Below are 6,000 nucleotides of genomic sequence, written 5' to 3' on the forward strand. Positions count from 1 at the left end.
TCCATTTGCTACTAACACTATTCCCTATTTGTTTTTTTGAACTACTCCTAAATGGTGTGTAGTATATTTCTATCCCTGTTATTTTTATTTTGTTTAATCTATAGATTTTTTGTCTTTAATACAGTTTCTACTATGTTCTACTCTACTGGTTGTTTTTATTCTGTTTCATACATTATTTTTTTTAAATGTGTACAGTTTCTATGGTATTCTACATCCTATTGTTTAGTAAATATCTGCTTCCCTCTATGCTCATTGTCTTTTGCCTCAAACATCTCCCCATATAGTGTGATCCGGATGAATATGTTGAACAATGTTGTCAATAATACAATGCTTCACAAAAAACATCTTGCTCTCAATGTATATCTGACACAGTCTCATTCTTTTAGAGTACCCCACCAGACCATTTTCATATACTCACCATATTGGAGGACCCCATTCATTGTTGTTGTGCAACTATATTAATTATTACTTTTTTTCCTTGAAACTGCGGAATAATTCATAAAGTCCCTAGTAGAAAATGTTGTAACTTTGCACCCTGAAAATATAGATGTAATTACAACGCAGACACCTCTAACTCTAATGACCACAATAAAAAGTCCCTTAAAATCAACCGGTAATCCGATTGACCTAACTGTTGGTGTACAGGTGCCACATACGTGCCTCCCTATAGGGTTTTAAGGAATAAGAGATATATTACAAGGTCGTGGACAAAATGGCTGACCAGTGTAAAACTTAAGGATGCATATACTTCATGTATGCATTACATTATGAAACAGTGAAAATACAGACCAGGTATATTTTTCACACAGACACCCAACCCGATTCCTCCGCAAGGGGTTTCAATGGCCACGCCTTAATACATTTTTCTGCAATGATGCCATTTCCACCCCAATTGGCACCGGCGAGTCAAAGAAAAGTTATTTTAGAATCCGCTTCCACCAACCACATTCTAGCACTCTGTGAAGTAGCTCTTCATCTAAGGTTTTCTATTACCGTTACTAAGCGTTACAGTTCCGTTTCTAACCAGTCTGATTGCATCAAGACACAGTTAAACAACAGGGATCATGCTCAGAAAATGTTTCTGGTGCCACAACATCAGTTAGAAAAACTGTGAAAATCCAAAACGACTAGCACCGATGAAAAACAATCTGTAGAAAATGATTTGGACTCCATCCATTCACAATATACTGTTGAAGCCTGATATGGATTTACATGAGAAAGCTAAAAGATACTCTGCCATTTTACAAAGATTTTTGACTGTTGTTCAACAGGGGGAGCTTGACACAAATACACTGACTAAGTCTACACGTGTCTGAGAATGGGGCTGATGTTGTAAACATGACTGAGACTAAGCAAACTGTTAAACGAAATGTTAACCTGGTTGATGACATTTTGGATAATGTGCCTGCGAGGAGTAAGAAGAATGTTGAATATATTCTGAATAGAATGCTCAGGTCTAAAGATTTGACTTCATGGACTTTAAAGGGTGAATTCATTTTCAAAGGAGATATAAAAAAGGGGTTTGCACCTGTTGGATCTGGTTAAAAGTGTGACAGCAACCAATAAAATTGCTGAGGCTAGAAGGTCTTTGTGGTGGGGGCAGTTTTTAGAGGCCATGGCATGTCTCAACATGCCTTTTACAACTATTCCAAATGAGCGTGTAAGGCATAAAATCTATTTGTATAAACAAACACCAGGCAACACAATGGATCATTTAGCCAAACATCTCTGGCTCCTACTTCCAGTACCACTCCCCCTGCAACTGGTTATCAACCAACCAAAGCTTTCTTTGTATGCCCTACCACAGACCCCACAAAATGGCTTCCTTTTTAATGTGTTTTTAGTTATTTTAAGTTCTTTTGTAAATCATCAATATAAAAATAAATAGCATCTTTATAACGCAGAACAATTGTCATTAGATAAAGAACACACAATGCTGTCCACATGTGGTTGAAATCATGTCCCGGACGTGTTTTGAACTGTATTCAACATTGTCACAGGTTTGCAGAAATGCACTGATTAACTTGGGAAAATATGTCAAATCTGGGGGGTTTCCAAAACTGTCATAAAACCTTCTAACGCCAACGTCTGTGATGTAAATAGCCAGCCAATGCTCCCCGGGGTGATTGCTCAGGTGCGTACATCAATGATGCAACATCTTGGACTTGTTCAGTAGGTAGTTGGTCACATGCCAGCACACCATCTGGTGCGCAGCTGAATGCATAAAGGGCATAGCCGTGTAAGAAGTCAGACCTGTCAGTAGCCAAGGCATGGTCCTGTATGTGTTTCCTGAAGCTAAGGCCAATTGGTAAAATTCACGCACTGCTGACCCCGTTGTGTAATCTGGTTGAAACACTTTGCTAGGAAACTGCTGACGTCTACATACATAGCCATATACTCTAAATGATAATGTTTGAAATTAACTTCCTTTAAATCTGTAATTGTCCACCAATCCAATGACAATACATTTTGGCATGGGTCCCAAAAATAGGTTTTCCTGGTTGCAATTGTGACCACCTGCCGGTAAACTAAATGTCTTCATACACACACTTCCAATAGGGTACTTGGCAGTGGTTGAGAGTAAAGCTTGAGCGTTTCAAAGTTTCACGGCTGGTGATACAGTCACTTTCTTGACAAAGAGTCACAAAAATAATATATGCAAATGACAACGCACATCCCCTGACCCCATAAAGCAGAACTCGTCTTTACCGCTTACCATCCTAACCTTTATGTCAACGCCTTTTAAGATGAGTTTCTCTTGAAAGAAGATACCACTATGACCAGGGACGATAATTTCAAAAGTACTATGCATGCGAATAAATCCAACTCTGTTTTCATAGATTCACCAGACATAGGGTATAGGAGTGCTATCTTCCTAAAATATGTTCTTAATCAACCTTGCGGTGTTCCCTTTGAGTGTCCTCCAAGCGGTATGTTTTAACCGTGGATCTTGTTTTTGTCTCATTCTTGCGTTTTTTACTCTTTGGTAGGCTCCTCCTACCGGGTGGTCTCTAACAACTTGAGTCATAACCATCAATCCTGATCCATCCTGCTGTTTTGTTTGGCATGTCACAACATTGCCAACTATATTCCTTGCTGCATTTTTCAAATGTGGTTTTGCTATTTAGAATCCTTGCTTGTTTCCTTTGTTTACATTTGGCATGTAAACAGCAGAAATGGATTGGTCTTTTTTGGTTAAACTTTTGAGGAAGGACGGACAAGTAGACGGAGACAGAAATGTTGCTACAACTGAAGCTGAGCGCCCGACTGTAACCTAGCATCACACTGAATCTCGCAGCTGTGTCCCATCCCAACCTTTTACTCTTCATGGAATGGATTTCCAAGATCTGTACCTTTGTTGCGCCAGAAACAAATGCACTTTTGAGGCACTACAGGTTAAGGCACAACCACAGCTAATTTCTTTCCTGTTTATATGCGGATTGCCCTGCTCCTTCAAAACCTGGAACACCCTCAAATCGCATTAGTCAAGGAAACATTTAAATAATAATTCAACACCGGAAGTAATTTATTTTAATTGTGAACTTTGCAGTTCTTGTTTCTCCAGTGAGAAGGATTACTTCCAACATCTTGGAGTTAATCTTAGGAAAAATCTAACTGTACAAGAGTGTGAGTTCCACACAAATGTGTATGGAACCTTTGCATCACATAGATCCCGAAAACACACCGTACATTCTTTGAGTGATTTTCAGCCACAAATTGTACATCAGACAAATATCACAGATATTGCTGAAGCGCATTGTTCTGCATACGAGTGTTCAGAAACATATGACTATATTGAAGAGTATGAAACAGAAGAATTGAAGGGGGAAGAAATTGAACTGAACTTAGGCCACCTTTTATTAAAATTGGAGAGCATTAATAATGTGCCAAGCAAGTGTGTTTCTTAAGTAGTAGCAGCGCTCCAGTGTATATCCTCCTCGCTGTCAGGTCCTGACATAAGAAATACTGTAAACTTATGTTTAAGGAAACATGACTGTGAACTTGATGACTTAATTGTCTCCGATTTAGTGAAATTGAGTGAGTCAAACCCAATTAGCACAGCTTTAAGACCTGATGGTCCTCTTGCCACATCTTACAAAAGAAAGGAGTTTTATAAAAATACTTGGTTGAGCCAGTTGAATACATTCTGGACAAGAAGGAAGGTAAAACCTTTCAGTATGTTCCAATTCTTCAGTCATTATCACAGATATTAAACCTGAAAGACATACAGGAGAAAGGTTTAAATTCTTCATACACTACTCACAAGAGTAGATATGAGTCATTTCATGACAGAACACATTCTAAAGAAAATGCACTTCTGTCCACTGAAAGCATAACCATTTCTCTCCTCTACATTGATGATTACTGCAGTGTATTGGGTATTGGCAAATGTTCCACCACAGTTTCGCGCTACACTGAAGTCAATTTAATTAGCTGTGCTTTGCAAGGCTGTGGATGTAAAGAAGTATGGTTATGAGGCAGTTCTTCAGCCACTGTTAAAAGATATTGTCAAGTTGGAAGAGGAAGGACTCTTCTGTGTTTGGAAAAAAAATCAAGGACACAGTAGTTAGTGTAATAGCTGATAATTTAGGTGCCCATTCCATTTGTGGCTTTTTGGAAAGCTTTTCTGGGTCCCATGTCTGCAAGCTTTTCTGGGTCCCAAACCCTTGTTCAGGGCGGCTTGACGAGTTTCAGGAAAAGGAAATAAGAACTGGATCCTTCCAAGCCAGAACAAAACAGGAACATTCACTTCATCTGCAAGCAGCTTCAGAAAGCCCCACTCTCACTCACTGCTTTGGTGTGAAAAGGCAGGGTGCCTTAACTGATAAACTGAAATATTTTCATGTTTTGTCAGGATATCCACCAGATCTGCCACACGACCTGTTCGAGGGAATAGTACCTCTGGAGTTGGCTTTGAGCCTTAATGTTCTGATCAAGAAAAAATACTTTTATACTTTTTATACTTACTTTTATAAAATACGTTATTTCAACTCAATGACTTAGACAGTTCCCCTACAAGTGGACTGATAAAGCTGACAGACCATTGAATTTTACCAGCATAGGTGGAAACGCTCATGAAAATTGGAACATCTTGCATTTGCTCCCTCTTATCATTGGTTCCAAAGTGCCCGAGACTGAACCAGCATGGCATCTTCTTGGCAACACAGATGACACAATTAGATACTTGGACACCAAGATATCAGAACACAGGCATAGATACTTGCAAGTTTTCCCAGAGGAAAAACTTCGGCCAAAGCACCATTTCCTGGAGCATTATCCTCAACTGATCAAGGCATTTGGACCCCTTGTAGCTCTATGGACGATGTGATTTGAAGCGAAACATAGCTTTTTTAAGCGAGTCGTTCGACATACCAGCTGTTTTTGCAAAATGTTACTGTCTCTTGCTCTTAAGCATCAGTTGATGCTGGCTTACCATCTGCATGGCACAGACATATTCAAACCTGCCCTCAGTGTCTCAAATCTGTCCACAGTGCATTTGGATGTCCTAAGGAAAACTTACAGGAAGCAGTGCAAACAAAGTTTCCAGGAGAGACGTGTGTTCAGGTGGCCAATAAAGTGACTTGCTATGGCACCAGTTACTCAGTGGGAATGATCTTGCCCTATGGATCCACAGGAGGGCTTCCAGATTTTGTTGAACTAAGTCTAATCCTCATTGTGCAAGGCCAGCCTGCATTTGCTGTCAATTGTCTACATTCATGGTACAGTGAGCACTGCAGGTCTTTTGAATAGGAATCCACAAGACAAGTGACAGTCCTCGAGCAACAAGAATTAACAGACTCCTACCCACTTGCAACATACACTGTTGAGCAAAAGTGATTCGTCACCTTGAAGCATCACATTCCCCTGCAAGATTACGTAGTAAATACAGTATATATTGACATGTTTAAAATTGTTCCTGATTCCTCAATACCATCAGTGTTTCAAATGATTTTTACATTTCTTAGGACCTGAGAAAATGTGCAAAACTATTCCAAATTG

The sequence above is a fragment of the Esox lucius genome, chromosome 16 (genome assembly GCF_011004845.1).
Source record: "Esox lucius isolate fEsoLuc1 chromosome 16, fEsoLuc1.pri, whole genome shotgun sequence".
In the NCBI taxonomy this organism is placed as follows: Eukaryota; Metazoa; Chordata; class Actinopteri; order Esociformes; family Esocidae; genus Esox; species Esox lucius.